A 19,644-nucleotide genomic window follows, 5' to 3' on the forward strand; every position below is an offset into this window, starting at 1 on the left:
AATAAGATTAATACAAGGAAGACCGCATTTACATAATCACAGGAAAACTGCTAAAAACCAAAGCCAAAGAGAAAAATCTTAAAAGTAGCCACAAAGGGAGGAAAAAAAAACACATTTTTTTCAAAAGGATAAAAATAAAACTGACAACTAAGCAATAGAAAAAATGGAAACCATAAGATAGTTAAAGGAAATGTTTAAAGTGCTGAAAGAAAGATAATTGCTAGCCTAAAATTCTATACTCAGTGAAAATATTCTTCACATGTAAGACATAATAAAGACATTTTTTTTTTTAATTTTTTTTTTCAACGTTTTTTATTTATTTTTGGGACAGAGAGAGACAGAGCATGAACGGGGGAGGGTCAGAGAGAGAGGGAGACACAGAATCAGAAACAGGCTCCAGGCTCTGAGCCATCAGCCCAGAGCCTGACGCGGGGCTCGAACTCACGGACCGCGAGATCGTGACCTGGCTGAAGTCGGACGCTTAACCGACTGCGCCACCCAGGCGCCCCAATAAAGACATTTTTAGACAAAAACTCAGAGAATTTACCATTAGCATATCTGCATTAAAAGAAACACTAAAAGGATTTTTTCAGGCAGAAGATAAATCCCTCCAGATGGAAACGCAGTAATGCAAGAAAGGAGAACAGCACCTTTTCTAAAATTTATGGATAAATCTAAGTTCATTGTATATTGTATAAAACAATAATACTAATATTCTGTGGAGTTCAAACTATATAGAGAATTAAATATATATTAACAATAGCACAAAAGACTGGGGAGGAGTAAATGGAGTTAAAGTGTTATAAGGTTCTTGCATTGTCCAGGTGAAAGGTAGGTTATAACAAAACAATGATACATGATGCAATATCTGAATAATAAAGAATAATAAAAGAATGTACAAATAACAAACTAATAGAGTAGGGAAATGCAATAATTTTTTTAATTGCCTGATTCATCCAAAGAGAAAAAAAAGGAGAACAAAATTAACAAAAAACACATAGAACAAATACAAAGTAAATAGTAAGAAGATAGGTTGAAACCTTACTATCAGCAATTACTTTAAATATAAATGGACCAAATTCTCCAGTTAAAAGACAAGGATTCTGAGACTGGATAAAAATAAATAAAATCCACCTATATGTTATAGGCATACCTCAGAGATATTGAGGGTTTGGTTCCAGACCAATGCAATAATACAAATATCGCAAAGAAAAAAAAATCAGATGGATTTTTGGGTTTCCCAGTACCTATAAAAGCTATGTCCACTGTACTATAGTGTATTAAGTATGCAATGGCATTGTCTAAAAAAACCAATGTACATATCTTGATTTAAAAAACACTTTATCGTTGGGGCACCTGGGTGGCTCAGTCGGTTAAGCATCCGACTTTAGCTCAGCTCATGATCTCACAGTTCGTGAGTTCGAGCCCCACTGACAGTGCAGAGCCTAGAGTTTGCTTTGGATTCTGTGGTCTTCCTCTCTCTCTCTGCCCCTCCCCCATTGATGCTCTGTCTCTCTCTCAAAAATAAATAAACATTAAAAACATACTTTATTGCAAAAAATGTTACCCATCATCTGAGCTTTCAGTGGTCACAAATCAACAAATATAATGGTATATGATAAAGTTTACATGATAAACTTTGTATGATAAAGTTTAATGATAATGATAAAGTTTAAAATATTGTGAGAATTGCCAAAATGTGACACAAAACATGAAGTGAGCAAATGTTGTTGGAAAAAAATGTTGCTTTTAGGCTTGCTCATCACAGGTTGCCATGAACTTTCAATCTGTAAAAAATGCAATATCTGCAAAGTGCACTAAAGAGTAATGTAATGAGATATTCCTGTGTAGTACTTGCAAGTAATACATCTTAACCATAGATACAGAAAGAAAAGCTATGTGGCCTGTTCAAAACATGGCCACAAATCCTTTGATTCTCCTCATTAAGAGGTAGCGGTTTAACTCGCCTCCCCAATCTGGACAAGTTTATGACTCTTTCAATCAATAGAGCATGACAGAAGTAACACTAAGTGATTTTCAAGGATAAGTCATAAAGGCTATGCAACTTATACCTTGCTTGAAGAAGCACTCACTCGTGGAGCTCTGAGCCTCTTTGTAAGAAGTATGACTACCCTAAGGCTTCCATGCTATAAGAAAGCCCAAGCTACATAGAAAGGACATGGGCAATCACTCTAGCAACAGTCCTAGCTGAGCTCAGTCACCAGTTACCCTGGTCCAAGAACCAGACACGTGTGTGAAAAAAATCTCCAGATGATTCTAGCCCCCAACCATTCAAGTCTTTCCAACCACAATTCCAGACATTGTGAAGCAAAGATAAGTCATCTCTGCTAAGCTCTGTTCAAACTCCTGACACATAAAACCTCTGAGTTGTTGATTTGTGCCACTGTTTTGGGGTGCTTTTTTATGGCAACAGATAAGTGGAAAAATTTGAAACTAAAAGGATGGATGGAAAACAATATACAAGTAGAGATTATTCAAAAGAACAATGGTGTACCTAGACAAGTATCAGACAAAGTATACTTTAAAGCAAGCAGTTATTTTACATTTCCTAATGATAAAGCAATTGGTTCAACAGAAAAATATAGCAATATTAAATCTGTGCACACGTAATAACATAGCTTCAAAATGTATAAAGAAAAAACTGACAGAAATAAGGGAGAAAAATACAGATCTACGAATATAGTTGGAGATTTTAACATATGTCTTCGAGTATATTTTAAAGGTTTGACATATTCAGAATCTATTCTCTGATAACATTGAAATTGAACAAGAGATCCAAAACAGAAAGATAACTAGGAAATCCCTAGATGTTAAAAATTAAGGAATATACTTTTCTAATTAACCCATATGTCAATGTAAAAACAAAAACCTACCTTAAAATATCAAGCTTTTAGCCAGCAACAGCAACAAATACCATTAATACCATTAATAAAGAGAAAAGTCATGTCACAGAACATTACCAGATATTTGCAATACATATGGACATTAGAAAATATTTTTAACTGTATGACAATAAAAATAACATCAAAAATTATTGGACACAACTAAAATAGATATAAAGAGAAACAACCCACTACATCCACCATAGTGACTAAAAAAACTTTTTTAACTGACAATAGCAAGTGTTGGCAAGGATATGGAAGAACTAGAATTTTCACACACTGCTGGTGGATATGTAGATTGGTACAGACATTTTGGAAAATTCTTTGGAAGTATTTATTATAACATGTACATAACCTAAGACATAACAATTACACTCCTACTACACCCAACACAAATGTCTGTTAACAGTAGAATGAATGGACTCTCTGCTCCTCCCTGTTCAACAGACAGCCACGTCTGGTTCATTGCCAGCCACATCCCCGAGACATGATGGGGAAGGTTGGAGTAAACAGATTTGGCCATATTGGGCACCTGCTCACTGGGGCTGCTTTTATCTCTGGCAAAGTGGTTATTGTCATCATCAATGACCCCTTCATTGACTTCAACTACATGGTCTACATGTTCTGATATGATTCCACCCATGGCAAATTCAACAGCACAGTCAAAGCTGAGAACAGGAAACTTGTCATCAATGGAAATCCCATCTCCATCTTCCAGGAGTGAGATTCGTCCAACATCAAATGGGGTAATACTGGTGCTAAGTATCTTGTGGAGTCCACTAAGGTCTTCACCACCATGCAGAAGGCTGGGGCTCAGTCAAAGGGTGGGGCCAAAGGGATCATCATCTCTGTTCTTTCTTATGATGCCCCCATGTTTGTGATGGGTGTGAACCACGACAATCCCTCAAGATTGTCAGCAATGCCTCCTGCACCACCAACTGCTTGGCCCCTCTGGCCAAGGTCATCCAGGACAAATTTGGCATCATGGAAGGACTCATGACCACAGTCCATGACATTACTGCCACCCAGAAGACCATGGATGGCCCCTCTGGGAAGCTGTGATGTGATTGCCAAGGGGCTTCCAAGAACATCATCCCTGCTTCTACTGGCACCACCAAGGCTATAGGGGAGGTCACCCCTGAGCTGAATGGGAAACTCACTGGCATGGCTTTTCATGTCCCCACCTTCAACTTGTCAGTCATGGATTTGACCTGCCACCTGGAAAGAGCTGCCAAATATGATGACATCAAGACAGTGAAGCAGGCATCAGAGGGCCACCTCAAGGGTATTCTGAGCTACACTGAGGTCCAAGTTGTCTCCTGAGACTTTAACAGTGACATCCACTCTTCCACCTTCAATGCTGGGGTTGGCATTGCCCTCAATGAACACTTTATTTGGTCATGCTTATTTCCTGGTATGACAATGAATTTGGCTATGGCAATCAGGTGGTGTACCTTATGCTCCACATGGCCTCCAAGGAGTAAGAGCCCCCTCAGCCACCATCCCTAGCAAGAGCAAGAGAAGAGAGAGGCCCTCAGCTTCTGGGGAGTCCTTGCCCCAACTCATCCCCCAACACAGTGAGAGTCTCCCGACCTCTACACAGTTTCCATCCCAGACCCCCTGAAGAATGGGAGGGGCTTGGGGAGCCCTACCTTGTCATAACTATCAATAAAATACCAAGCCAAAAGAAAAAAACACATAGAATGAATGAATAAATTGTGTGTTTTATTCGTACAATGGGATACCACTCAACCATGAAAACGAAATGAACTACTAAGGCATATAATATCATGGATGAACCTTACAAATATAATGCTGACTAAAAGAAAGCAGACACAGGAATACATAATTAATAATTCCAAAACTAATCTATAGTGATGGAAGTCAGAACAGTGGTTACTTTGCAATGGGACTGGGGAAAGAATTGACTGGGAAGGGACAATGAGGGAAGCTTCTAGAGTACCATATCTAGAGTGCCATATCTTGATCTAGGTGTGGTTACATAAGTGTATGCTTTGTAAAAATCAGTCAAGCTATACACTTAAGATTTGTGTGTTTTACTATGATTTATATTATACTTTAATTTTTTTTAGTTTCTTAGAAAACAAAGGGATAACAAACACAAAATTCAGGATAGTGGCCACTTTGAAGGAGAGGCCATGGGGTGGGATAGGAAAAAAGTACACAGACACTGTAAGTTTACATTCATGATGTACACAAATACTCTTTTGTATCAAATATTACATTAGATATGAATAAAAATTATTTTAGTAAAAACAAATTATTCAAATATTTTACTTTTTTTCCCTAAATGTTTATTTACTTTTGAGAGAGAGTGGGGGAGGGGCAGAGGATCCTAAGTGGGATCCTCATGGACAGCAGAGAGCTCTATGTGGGGCTTGAACTCATGAACCGTAAGATCATGACCTGAGCTGAAGTCGAACGCTTAACGGACTGAGCCACACAGGCACTCCACAAATATCCTAAATTCATGTGCTGAACTCAAAAGATTTTCTTTTTTTTTTAATTATTTCTTAATGTTTATTTTTGAGAGAGAGAGACAGACAGAGTGTGAGCAGGGAAGGGGCAGAGAGAGGGGGAGAGACAGAATCCAAAGCAGGCTCCAGGCTCTGAGCTGTCAGCACAGAGCCCGACACGGGCTCAAACCCATGAACCATGAGATCATGACCTGAGCCAAGGCCGGATGTTTAACTGACTGAGCCACCCGGGTGCCCCTGAACTCAGATTTTCTAAAGTGAAATTAATATAAATGACTTTCAGTGATACTTAAATACAGAAAGACAATGCATTAATATAACAAGTGTCCTCCTAGCATTGTGCTGGTTGTACCTTCAAGAGATCACCTTGTATGAGGTAGAACAGTAAGAATGGCAGGCATTACTGAGAATATATACTCTCAGTTGGGCACTGTTGTGAATGCTTTGTATGCATCTAATTGTCACATAACCCTGTGAAGCCGGTACTGTTATCACCCCAATGTAACAGATGGGGAAACACACACAGGGAGTTCAAGTGCTTTGCCGATGGCCTCACAGCAGGCAGGCCGAAGGGCCAGCATGTGAAGGCTGGTTTTGAACTGCCCTCAGGTTTCAGAGCCTATTCCTTTAACCTCTGCACTGCTCTGCCTCTTGTAATAGGCGCCCGTCTCTGATTTCTGGAAGTTCTCAACCATACCCAACTCCCGACAAGACCTGAAATGGAGTTCCAGAGTTCTATAACACCTGCCTCATAGGGAGGGGTGTTGTGATGTGTCCATAATTATAAAGACAATGAATTATAATGTCATTAAAGCCAATAACAATAACAATAAACATTAAGCCCGCACTGTGCTACATTACAGAATAGATTTTAAAGTTGCCATCATTGAACAGTTAACGTGTTTCTTAATTCCAGACCTCCACTAAGAAAGAGGCAACCTGGATAAATTATCTTTCCTTTCTGAATTCTCTCCTGTCCTTTCCTGGCTTATGGCACCTACCACTTTAAACAATGCATCCAATTTATTCAAGATGTGTGCCTCACCTCTCCTCTGGGAGGATAGGATTTGTTTCTGATTCTTCCTCGCCTCCTTGTGGTGCGTGCTACTTAGACATAGTAGGTGCTTAGCAAAAATCTGTGTAATAAGTGTATACATAACACATAAATAAAGATTAGTTCAAACACCCCAGTTCCTTGTTAAAGCTTCTGTGTATCTCTTGACCTTGTCCATCATATTCACTGCTGTGTCCCCAGGGCTTAGAGAGGAACCTGTAAACTCTAAATACTAAATACCTGTAAATTGGCAAATACTAACCACCAAATTTTGATTGAATGGATGAAAGTATGAAGGACAGACGATTCTCCCACATTGTAAAGTATCTGTATACCATTCCCCATCTCTGGGAAAGGTCTCACTGACACTCTGGGAGGGTCGACATGTCTATCAGCTCAGAGGAATAAGGAATATACTGCTGCACTGCTGGGTCTTGGTGATGGAATGAATGAGTTTACAACAGAGTGAGGGGTAGCTGACCTGAGAGAAAACCTGGCACACTGGCCCAACCATGTGCAGTGATGGAGGTGGCCTGTCTTCAGGAAGTGCAGTGGGCAGTTCTTATCAGGCAGGCTTGGGGAAGGCTTGTAAATGCCTTGAGTATCTTTTTAGAATTGGGTTTGTTTTCCAGCTTGATTGAGATATAATTAGCATACCACATTGTATAAGTTTAAGGTGATAGACTTATATACTGCAAAATGCAACATTTACCACCATAGTGTGAGCTAACCCCTCCACCTTATCACATAACTGCCATATATTTTTTGTGGGGAGACCATTTAAGATCACGCTCGTAGCAAAGTTCAAATATACGATACAGCATTTTAATTAACTGTATTAACAACAGTTAACTAACGGCGTTTTAATGTGCTATAAATTTGATCCTTGAAACGTGTCCATCTTATAACCTGAAGTTTATACTCTTTGACCAACGTCTCCCTAATTCCTCCAGCTCCCCAGCACCTGGTTACCACCATTCTGTTTTTAGTAACTCAACCTTTTTTAGATTCCACCTATACATGGTTATGAAACATTATTTGTCTTCTCTGATTTATTTCATTTAGTATAATGCCCTCAAGGTCTATCCACGCTGTCCCAAACGGCAGGACCTCCTTCTTTCTTGTGGCTCAATCATATTCCATTGTACATATATACACCACATCTTCTTTATCCACTCATCCATTGACGGTCACTGGTTTCCACATCTTGGCTACTGTGAATAAGGCCACAATGAATATGAGAATGCAGATTTTGGGGGTTTTTTGGAGATCCTGTGGTTGTTGTTTTTCTTTTGCATCCGTACCCAGAAGTGGAATTGCTGGATCATCTGGCAGCTCAATTTTTAATTTTTGAGGAACCTCCACCGTTAATTGGATGGTTTAGAGGTTTTTAGTAGTGGTGGTGGTTTTGTTCTGCTTGTTGCAGGGAGGGGGGAGGTTCTGTGATTGAGTTGTATGAATTCTTTATATATCTTGAATACTAACCCCTTATATGATTTGCAAATATCTTCTCCCATTCCACAGGTTGCCCTTTCATTTCACTGGTGGTTCCCTTTACTGTGCAGAAGCTTTTTTTTATAATTTTTTTTTATTTTTTTTAACGTTTATTTATTTTTGAGACAGAGAGAGACAGAGCATGAACAGGGGAGGGGCAGAGAGAGAGGGAGACACAGAATCTGAAACAGGCTCCAGGCTCTGAGCTGTCAGCACAGAGCCCGACGCGGGCCTCGAACTCATGGACCTTGAGATCATGACCTGAGCCGAAGTCAGACGCTTAACCGACCAAGCCACCCAGGGGCCCCAGAAGCTTTTTAGTGTGATGGAGTCCCACTTGCTTATTTTAGCTTTTATTCCCTTTGCTTTCGGTGTCAAATCCAAAAAATCATCGCCGAGACCAGAGTCATGGAGCTTACTCCCTATGTTTTCTTAAGGAGTTTTAAGGTTTCAGGTCTTACATTTAGGTCTTTAATCCATTTTGAGTTGACCTTTGTGTATGGTGTAAGATAGAGGTCCAGCTTCATTCTTTAGAATTTTCTTTCTTTGTCTAGTTAAGCCCGGGAGCCTGGGCATCAAGCTCCACCATAGGGTCTGGGAGGAAGTTCCCTCTGCCGTCGCTCCTGCTCCACATCCATCTCTTGATTCCTTTGGTGTATTATTCTATCGATGGGGAAAGCATGTGAGGGCCCTTTTTACATATGCAACATCACAAGTCAGGGGAAGCTATGCCTTGGGGCAGCTCTGAACAGCCATTTGAGGAAAGACTGTTCTTCCCTCCTTTGAAAAGCAGGCCTTGTTCCTCTCTTCCAGCTGTTAGCTGGACCTTGTTCCCCACTCAGCTCCTCCTTCCAGCCCAAAATACAGCTGTCTTGTCTCCTCTGCTCCCTACCCCGCCTTTCTTTCTGGTCTGCAGTGGGGGTAAAGCCAGAGCTTGCTCTCAGGAGCAGGAAGAATCCACAAAACCACCCCCAGAATCTAGGAGAAAGGCGCCGGGACCAAGTGTTTCTTAGGGATTTGCTCAGCAGAACTATCAGAACCTGACACTCTGGTCCAGCTTGTCTGTTCATATCCTTTTATTGCAGAACACCGAGTTCTGGACATCACCTATTTTGATGTCCCATACAAGGCTGGCTTAGCAAAGCCCCGAGCTTCTGTGTCCTCCCCACACCATTCCCTTGGCTAAGTGACATTTGGGGGCAGACAGTGGGAACAGGCGGGGAGCTGCGGAAACTGCAGCCTAAACCGCCCTCGCTCTCTGACTCTGAGACTCAAACCCCAGCGTCTGAGAAATATCATCCAGACACCTCCTTGTCTTCTAGAAGCATCTATCCGTTCTTAACACTCTGGGTGAGTTTTCATGGCACCTGTCTCCACCACTTTGGGCCTCTTCTTCCAGAAATCTCCATTTCGGACTATTTTCTCAGGCCCTGTCTCCCCACCTCTGCGCACTCTGTCTCCTTGGGCTGCTGTCTGCGTCTAGGTCTTTGTGCGTCCGTCGGGCGCGGGTCCCGCGGCGCCGCCCCGTCCGCGCTCCGGGGGCCACGGTGGAAAGGCCTGGGTGCGCCCCGCCGGCCGCGCCAGCGCTTTCATCCCGATCCAGGTGGCTGCAATCCAGTACAGGATTTACGGTGCCCTGACCCTGAGCCGTCAAGAAGGAACAGCCAGATTAATGGGGTGGGCGGGCTGGGGTAATAATCGTTTGTTTGATGTGACAAGCCTGATAGGCGTTGATTTACTTACAGACTGATGGGCTTTTAATTGAGCACCTCCATCCCAGTCACTTCAAAGGCAGGGGAAGTTGACAAGGGGCCCCTTTCACGGAGGGTGCGCGGTGACTGACAGCCCCCCTCTGCCGACGCTCCGCGCGGCCCACGATCGGGCCTGGCGGCCTCTACCCGGCCCTCTGGCAAAGTAACACATTTTCTGTGTAACTCAGAAATGGCCTTTTGTCTGCTGCCAGTGGGGGCAGGCCCTCCTGGAGGGCGGCGCGGCTCGCGGAAGGGCGACGGCCGGGAGCGGCGGGTGCGCGCGGGGCGGGTGCGCGTTCGGCCGGGGCGCGGGCTGGGCACCCCCGGCCTCCCTCGGGCGGCAGCTCGGTGCTCACGGCTCCTCGCGCGCCCGCCTCCCTTCTTCTTCTCCTCCTCCTCCTCCTCCTCCTCCTCCTCCTCCTCCTCCTCCTCCTCCTCCTCCTCCTCGTCCTCCACCTCCTCCTTCCCCTCCTCCACCTCCTCCTTCCCCTCCTCCTCCTCCTCCACCTCCTCCTTCCCCTCCTCCTCCTCCACCTCCTCCTTCCCCTCCTCCTCCTCCCCTTCCCTCCCCTCACTTCCTCTCCCTTCCCAAACCCTAGCTCGCATCACCCTTCCCGCCTCCTCCCACCCCTCCCCTTTCTCCTCCCACTTCCTCCTTCCTTCTCCCTCTCGAGAAGGACCCGAAAAGCTGGAGTCGGCTTCTGCCGTCCCTGGAGTGGCCTGTGCACACCAGTCCCCTCCCTGCCCCTGGACAGCCACCCTGCTCCTGCCGGGCTGCAAGCTGCGAGGCCTTCAGATCGGGGCACCCTTGGACCTGGCCTCCTTCAAGAGGCAGGAGCACAGACCTCCGCGACTAAGGTCCAGCGGGACTTGCATCCCGTCCTCGTCTAGAGGGTCTAGAAGAGGCTTCCGTAATATAGGCTTTATTCTGTTCGAAGTAATAGGAAATATCCTTTATCAGGGAAGTTCTGTCAAAATGGATTTGGGGTTTGTTTGCTTTGGGTTAAGTTCTGATTGACTGGCTGCTGAACTTGACTTAGGCGGGGAGGAAGACATGCCCAAAGCTCTCTGGTCACCTGCTGCTGGCCTGGCTGGGGTCGAGGGAATGGGGAGCAAAGAGTTGTGAAGGCTAGGACCCCACCTCCCCCCACAGGGCAAAGTCCCGGAACTCTTAAGGGGTGGGGGCCTCCAAGCTTCCTCACTAGGTTGGGGAGGGGGGTGAGACCCCTGCCTGGAGGAGCGTCAAGCCTACGTTAGTAGTGACTGCCCCAGACGGCGGCGGGCTAGGCCCATCCCCTGTGTTTTTCTCTTTTTCCCCTGTAGTAACATGTCCCAGCTCATGCAGCCAGGAAGGAAATGAGAGAGCAAGCACCTGGCTAGAAAGACAACAATAATAACTCACATTTGCATAGCATTATTTAGTTTGGAAAGCACTTTCACATATATTATCTTAATTGGTCTTTTAACTGTGTGAGGTAATAAGTATGTTGTCCTTATGCCCATTTAGACAGATGATAAAATTGAGATTCAAAGGATAACATGCTCCCGAGAGGCAAAATCAAGTCTCAAATTCAGGTATTCTCGCTCCAAGTCAGCTCCTTCCTTCCTTCCAGGAACCTCACTGCATCCCAGAGACTATTGCCCCGTTCCTTTTGAAGCTGCATTTTCTTACACCAAACAGGTGGTTAATCCCTGTTTCCTCCTTGTTTTCTCTCTGCAGGCCCTTCCCTGGCTCTCCACTCTCCTGCTTTGGGTGTCCAAGGACAGGACCTCCAGCCTAGCTTCCCGAGGCCAAACCTCTCCCTCTCTCTCTGCCCCAAAAGCCACCTCCCAATCTTCCTGAGAGCCTGATGCTCCCTTAAAATCTGCTGCCCCCAGCTCTCCACTGTCCATTGTGAATCGGCCACAGGTGAGGCACCCGTTCTCAGCTATTAGAACATGTTCACTGAAGTTGTCCCCTGCCTACCATTTGAAGGTCCACTCAACAGACTCCTCTCAAAGCCAAGAAAACATGCGCTTCTCCTGACCTGCTGGAGGGGGAGTTTCTACCACAGGGCTGAGCACTAGGACAGAGGCTTCACAGAAGCTAATCATCCCTCCCTTCTCTCCCTCTGTGCCTTGGATGTGTCTCCACTGATGCACTTAATACCTCAAGATGTGGTTTGTTTACCTGTCGGTCTCCTCACTGGAGTCCAGTCCTTTAGGGTGCATCTTTTCATCTGACATCCCCAGGGCCCAACACTGAGATTTCGTGGAAATGAGTGTTGCTGGGATGGTCATTGAAAGGCAGTGTAGCGTAGGGGTGAAGTCAGAGGGCCTAGGATCACATTCCCAGCTCCACTGCTTGCCAGCTGTAGCCTTTGGAGGAGTCGTTTAAATGTGGTATGCCTCAGTTTCCTCATCTGTAAAACGGGACAAAAACAGCACCTACCTCATAAAGTTACGTGAGGACTGAATGAGTTAACAACCTATCTCCTCTCACCTACAGTGCGCCGTGATTTTAGATCCCACAAAGAAAGAAGGAAAGGCTGCGACGCAGTCTGTGACACAGTGCTTTTTTAGCAGTGTCAGAGATGATAAAAAAAAATGTTTAAAATGTCTGCATAAAACAGAAGAGTAACTACATACAATACATGCTATCTACGTGACAGCTACTGTCACTGTTGTTGAACTGCTTTCTCACAAAAGCCCCATGATGAGTGAGTTAATCCTCACTTCACAGATGAGGAAACAGAGATTTGGAGAGATGAAGGCTCTTGGGGCCAGTGAACCCTCAGCAGGCATTTAAACCTGCCTTTGAGGTGCAATAATCTACAGTTATTACAATAGCTGGCAGTCGCCCACCAAGCTACCAGGGAGTTAGGAGCTGGGTTTTGTTCTCAATTGCATTAGCTTTCCTTAATCTAAGTTTCTTCCCCCTCTGGTATAATAACTCTGCTTCTTCCTCCCCCTCCTCCCTTGTACTTGGCTCTGATCTTGTTACTTTTCTGTTAATGGCTCCAGGTTTTACTGTATCTGCTATTTGAATGGTAAAGCGACCTCGAATCTCTTATGGAGGTAGGAGGGGTATAAATAAATAGAAAGGTCAAAATTCGCTTTTAAAGATGACGCATTGCAAGAAAAAGTGAGAGAGAATATGCCCACGGTTGCACATGGGGATGTATATATGTGGACACCCTGAGTATCCACACCCGCAGTGCTCCCTCCAGTGCTACCGCTGAGAGACTCTGATGCTAGGTGTCCCGACACAGTGCAGAACTCCGCTTGCCCCTCAAGCTGACTTATCTGTCACCCCAGACTCAGTTTTTTTCCCATAACCCAGTGAGACGCTATAGAGTAAAGAGGTAGAGAGGAGCTTGAGAGGTTATGGGGGCTGGAGATAGCGAACTCTTCTAGGACCTTCTCTGGGGGCTGGAGGTAGCAAACTCTTCTAGGACCTTCTCTGGCTCTCCTTGGTACCTACCCCTCAAAAGAAGTATCCGCCTGAACAAGTGTTAAGTTTCTAGCTCACTATTGCAATGAGTCTGAGGCAAAGGAGAGCATCCCATTAGCTCCAAACTAAAGCAGTGTAAAAGGTGAGTATCACTGTTTTTAACATCAGAAAGGGAACCACCAAGATGTATTTTGTTTAGGGTTTTGCGGTCTCCCCACAACCGAGGCAGCTGAGGACCCATGGCTGTCAAGATCACAGAAGGATTCCACTTGCCACTTCTGCCCATCGCTTCACCAAGTGAGGAACCCCAATTTTCTACCTCTTCCGCCAAGCTTGTAATGTTCATGTTAAAAGATAACCAACAGAACAGGGCACAGTATTGTCCCGGGTTTTTGCCTCCCAAGTAGGGAAGCCACGGGCTGGCCAGAGAGTTGTATTTTGTGAATTCGTGTAGGTTTTTTGGGAAGGGATCAGGGTGGAAGGGGTCTTTCCAAAACCTCTCTCAACCCTCCCACATGACCTGAGACCAGAGAGGGGCTGCAACCTGGGTGAGGAAGGGAGTTTGAGAAGGGCAATTGCACAGAGAGCTTTGCCACGGGAAGCAGTGAGAACATGCCATCCCTCAGTACCCCTGAATGAAGCCTACTGTTCTTCCTCCAAGACTGAATAAAAATGTATTCTACGCTCAGATCCACCAGACAAAGAAGGAATATAGCAACAAAGCAGGGGAGAGATGAAAATGGGCAGTCGGCTGTTCATTCACATACATGTAGTTCATCTGCAAGGCTTCCAAGAAAGCAGCCGCACACCAAATCCTTTCCGACGCTGCTGTATCTGAGCCTCCTGTGAGATAATCCTCTTAATGGAATATTTAAGAAATCGGATATAAATCACCAACCTTTTATCTCACCTGAAGATCCATGCTCCATTGGACGGATGGTGTATATGTCTATCTCCATACGGATGGGTGCAGGTGACTTTTCGAGCGGAGATGGCAATCTCTGCTTTTTTTATTTTGAAGATAGGGTTGTAAAGTTATAAAGTTTAGAGATCAGAGCCCAGAAAACAGCTGCACCTAGAGACAATTAAAACACACATCCCTTGGAAAAAACCTTTTTTGTCATTTGCAACCAACAAAAATGCCTGTTATTGTGATGTGCTCATAAATAACTTGATTTTGGCATATGCTTTTGTACCAAACAGAAGATGAATAAATTAAATTTGATTTACAACCTTTTTCATTTTTATTAGCACTGCTCTGAAGAGTTTATGTAAGGGACGTGCCAGAGCAGTTATGCCAAATGTTTTAAGGCGTTGGTATTGATATTATATAAATTAAGGTGTTTTAATTTGCATTCTTTAATTAACTAAATACTGGCAGAAAAATAAAACACAAGGGCAGCCCTGACTTATTGCCTCTGTTAAACTGCTGACGTCTCTGAAAAGATGCTTTAAGTAATCCAATTCATGCAGAGTGGGGGAGGAAGGGGTATTAACACTCTCTTATTTGGCAAAACACATTGGAGTTGAAGAAACCAATATCCTGCTTTGTTTGCACAGTGGTTGAGGTGGTGGGTGTGTTTTTAGACAGCCTGCGTTCGTGTCCCCAAGGAAGAAGTTGACCAAATGTCTTAACTATGCACCCTGCCCAGGTCTGAGCGGAGGGGCCAAAGGGGAGCCCAGCCCTGCCACTGGGTATAAGCAGGTTTCTGGGTGCAGGGTCCTGCAGACCTGGGCTATATCACTGCCATTCTAAAAAGAGACAAGCTGGTTGAATTAATCCAGTAGATCCCATGTCAACATGATCATGTCCAGAAACCAAGGAGAGAAATCGTCAGATTCTTCAGCACAATGAGCTGCTTCTGATCAATGCTTCCAATCACACATAGGCCTCAAACTAAAAAAAAAAAAGGTTTTCTAAAAAGATATGCTGGGAGTACTTCAGTTCTTTTCCATACCCTGGGTCCTGTCGTCAGCTCCAGAGACTTTCTTTTTTTTTATTTTTATTTTTTGTAATGTTTGCTCATTTTTGACAGGGAGAGAGAGAGAGCATGAGCAGGGGAGGGGCAGAGAGAGGGAGACACAGAATCCGAAGCAGGCTCCAGAGAGAGGGAGACACAGAATCCGAAGCAGGCTCCAGGCTCTGAGCTGTCAGTACAGAGCCCGATATAGGGCTTGAACTCACAGACCGTGAGATCATGACCTGAGCCCGTGAGATCATGACCTGAGCCAAAGTCGGACGCCCAACCAACTGAGCCACCCAGGCACCCTTCCAGAGACTTTCTTAAAACTCACTCTTACAGTGAGGACGGTAGATTCTTTCTCATCGGAGTTAGGATAAATTTTTCCCTTCTTTACTCTTCATTTTTGCTCTCTGTTTCTCCTCTCCTGGAGGATCAGATCAACCCTGGTAAGGTTTCATCTCCTGTGATTCTCCCTCCAGACTTGAAGAGAGGGGGATCACAATTTCCCACGTCAGCCGTAGGAAAGAGATTTCTCCCAAACACAGGTGTAGAACATGTTATTTCTCTTCCCTAAAGCCACAGGAGAAAGAGCCATCTGCAAAACAGCCAATACTGTTCTGTCTACATTTTTAGGGTGTCCAACTTGCATTCTCTGCCTGGACCACGAGTCATCATGTCAAGGCTGGAGGTCTCGGGGTCTCACAGACACCTGTTGAGTTGGCGGGAGACATCATACAGGGAGAGGGGGGGCTGGGGAGCAGGGCTCACCTCTCTCCTGGCCCCCACAGTGCACACTCACATACAGCATAATGTCTTTTGAGGAGCAGGTCAAGGGCAACCCCCAGCCCAACTGTCCCGGCCTCCAAGCACTGTCGTTAGGCAATGTCCCCACCCTAGTTTTCTTCCTCGATGCTTTTTCTTGACTTGCTCCAGAAATAAAGGATAAGTTCCAACTTTGAGGAAGGAAACTCCTGTTCTCCTTTGCCAGCATCCTATCCCCCCCGGCCCACCCCCTCCAAAAAAAATCGCACTTTCTTGTCGTTTCCCATCTTGCAGCTCTGTCAGTTGTTTTAAAACAACTGTTTTAAAACATGTCTCCTGTCATAAATAAGATTGTCATTATGCATTTTGACTGCAGTGGTGAAAAATTCACCCAGCTTCGAGAGAGGGGAGGGACCTCCGAGAGCCCCTTCAAGCCTGACACAGAACAGGAGCGAAGGAACAAAAAAGGAAAAGGACACAGTCTGCTCATCGTTTTGAACTATGGTCGTTTTTTTCTGGGTTTGGCTGTTTGGGTTGGTTTGTTGACTTGGGTTTTGTTTAATGTGTTTGTTTGTTTGTTTGTTTATGGAAATTAATGAGAAAAACAAAGACAGCCTGGAGGAAAGGGGTTGTGTTGAACCTATAAATGACAGGCCCTGGGAGATCTGGAAGAGCTGCCTTGGGATGCCTGAGGGAAGTTCTTCAAGATGTTAGAATTCTAGGGGCTCCTGGGTGGCTCAGTCCATTAAGCATCCAACTTCAACTCAGGCCATGATCTCACGGTTCGTGAGTTCAAGCCCCACATCGGGCTCTGTGCTGTCAGCACGGAGCCCACCGCAGGTCCTCTGACCCCCCACCCCCGTCCTCTCTCTCACTGCCCCCCCCCTCAAAAATCAATAAACATTAAAAAAAAGAGAGAGAGAGATGTTAGAATTCTACTTTAGACATCCCGAAATGTAAATGTATCCTGATTCTAAGAGCTTATCAATGGTCTGGTCCCAATGGTTCTTCCTATTGCCACCATTGCCATACTGTCAAGGTTACTAACAAAAAGTGAGCTTTGACTCAGCCACCCAAAGGAGCCCAGGCCCAAGACAGGAAGTGAGGAGACCAGACTAGGGCTCACTCTGTGAGCCTTTGCAATGAAAAGCTGCACCACTTGTTGAGAAATCACATATACATGCCCTTCTGTACCTTTGAATTTGGCAGGTAATACCTATTCAGAGACACAAACAAAAAATAAGAATAAAATGAAGATTACCTATCTGCCTTGGTGAGCACTTGACTAACAGTGATTGATTTCATGATTCGATTTCCTCCGACGCGTCACGGGGCTCATTCTGGAAATTCATGGTTGGGACTGGAGATAAATCTTTACTGATGTTACCAAAACCATTTCATGTATTGTCTTGGACACAGACCTTTGCTTTTCAGTGAGCATAAACAAGAAAGGTCTAGACGATACAGAGCTCTTAGTAGGGCTCACTTACTGGAAAGGTTGCTGTATTAAAAGACGTATTGGTCGATGCCTTGGACTCTTTTAGGCCGGACTTGAATATCCTGCTCGCCCTTTTTCTCCTACTAAATGAGGGAGCAGGTGGGAAAAGGAGAAGGCAGGGTCACAAGAAGCATGCACGTTTTCTTAAATCCAAAGATGGAAACGAGCCTTTCAAGTTCTCCAAATGAATGTAAGCAGAAGGTCGGGGGAGTGTCCCCCACATTTTCTTGCCTCAGCTGAACTTCTAATTCACTACAAGTCTGTCCTCCGAGCCTTCTTAGAGGGAGCTTGGTTTCAATGCATGTAGCAACTCTACTCCTAGGAATTCTGCACTATAGTTATATTAGCACACATGGAAAGTGATATATATTGTATACGTGGTAATTCACGACAGCAGCAAGACCAGAATCCATCCACATGTCCACCAGTAGGGGACCAGTGACATAAACTGTGGCACATCCATGTAACAATGCCAGGAAACTAAAAAATAAATAGATGTGAGGCAATCTCCAAAATATATTAATTAAAAAAAAAAAAAAAAAAGGCGGTGCACCTGGGTGGCTCAGTTGGTTAAGTGTCTAACTTTGGCTCAGGTCATGATCTCACGGTTCGTGAGTTCGAGCCCCACATCGGGCTCTGTGCTGACAGCTTGGAGGCTGGAGCCTGCTTCAGATTCTGTGTCTCCCTCTCTCTCTGCTCCTCCCCTGCTCACGCTCTGTCTGTCTCTGTCTCTCAAAAATAAATAAACATTAAAAATTAAAAAACAAAAAGCAAAGGTGGAGCGGTTTTTTAATAGGTCACCATTTGTGTATAAAAGAAGGAAGGAATATACAAGTATTTGCTAATATACATACAAAATATCTCCGGAAGGATGGACCATAAACTCATAGCACTGATGCACTGGGAAGAGAAATCAGATGGAGGGGGGGACAATTTCACTGCACGTTCTCATAGCTTTGGAATTTGGTGCCATGCTTCATCGTAAATAAATAAATGCATTTTTCAATAAAATAAAAAATAATTTAAGTCGCTTTTAAAGGGAGTTCATTATGTAAATCCCCACTCTGAATGGACCACTATACTTGGATACTTCTGGCCACGGGCTCAGTGGGGACCCCGCCTCTCAAGTTTCCTTCTCTGAGCTGAGGCTGGCAGAGGGCCATGGAAATAAACACTCCTTGAAATTGTTCTGACATCTTGGAATTTGGTTTCATCAAATACAACCAGTGATAATTGAGCCACTGCCTGAGCGGCTCTCCCCTTTTCTCTAATTGTATTTGCTGAAATGAGTTTGAAGCAGCACATCCGCCAGCTGGGAGACCAGCTTAGAGAGGGGCATGCTTTGGGCAAGTTTAAAGGCTTACCTGCCAGAAGTGGGGGCCCGTAGAAGCATCATCACCTTCATGGCTGAAGCACAGGGAAGGGTCAGAAGCAGGTGTGACACCAGAAGCTGTGCAACCAAGATTCTCACAGTCAGCTACTTACCAAGCAAGACCTTCTGGAGGGCCTGAGGTGCCCATTGGTTCCAGTCAGGGGAAATTCCGCACATAGCACTAGGACATGTGGGTGAGCATAGTCCCTGCTTCCCTTTCTGGGGACTTTGCTTTCCTCTCAAACTCCCCTTATACCTAAATAAGTACATGAACATTCCCAGGATGGTGTATACTGAGTGCTGGTGCTCAGTAAATGTTAGTGGATCTGAATTTAACTGAGCAAATGCACTTAAGAACAGTGGGTAACTAAACTATGGGGTCCTAAGCAGGATTTAAGGTCAGCCCTCCTGACTTGTTTTTTTTTTTTTTTTTTAATCTTCAAAAGAAGCACACAGATGCTTCCCTTCCCTTGCTCTGGTCCTTACCCACCTGGGGATCACCACAGGCCTGTGCCTACCAAGTGGTTAGTAAACAGTCATTGAATGAATTAATTCAATCCAATTTGATTAATCGAATGAATGTTCCCCTCACTTCTTTCTCTGCCTCAGTTTCCTCTCCACCCGATTCTCCTTCCCAGAGATGAAAGGAAAATCCTCTTTAAGAAGACCAGCACCCCAGAAAGTAAGTAGTCACTGGTTTTCAGTTTCACCCTGCTATAGGCCTCCTTCTCCCTCAGTTCTGCACATAGACTGGCTCAGGAAACGACTACTTGGGTTTGAATCCTGGTTCTACCACGTTCTAGCTGTGTAATTTGAACAGATTACTTCACCTCTCTGGGCCTCAGTGCCTCGCCTATAAAACAGGCCCGCCTAAATGAGTTACTACCTGTAAGGAGCTCAGCTCAGTGTCTGGCA

General features: G+C 44.7%; 1 long non-coding RNA gene and 1 pseudogene across 2 annotated transcripts; both read left to right on the forward strand.

The window, feature by feature from the left end:
• Positions 1-3,375: 3,375 nt before the first annotated feature.
• On the forward strand, positions 3,376-4,456 carry LOC132693210 (glyceraldehyde-3-phosphate dehydrogenase pseudogene; annotated as a pseudogene).
• A 5,780-nt stretch (positions 4,457-10,236) lies between these two features.
• LOC132691832 (uncharacterized) lies at positions 10,237-14,998 on the forward strand. 2 transcript variants are annotated; one of them, XR_009616014.3, is made up of 3 exons: positions 10,237-10,611; positions 11,421-11,609; positions 13,333-14,998. It is a non-coding gene; the product is annotated as an uncharacterized LOC132691832 (long non-coding RNA). The 2 variants fall into 2 exon arrangements; XR_009616013.3 differs by having other exon boundaries at positions 10,240-10,558.
• Positions 14,999-19,644: the final 4,646 nt, after the last annotated feature.

Source organism: Panthera onca, chromosome B1 (genome assembly GCF_046562875.1).
Source record: "Panthera onca isolate mPanOnc1 chromosome B1, mPanOnc1 haplotype 2, whole genome shotgun sequence".
In the NCBI taxonomy this organism is placed as follows: domain Eukaryota; kingdom Metazoa; phylum Chordata; class Mammalia; order Carnivora; family Felidae; genus Panthera; species Panthera onca.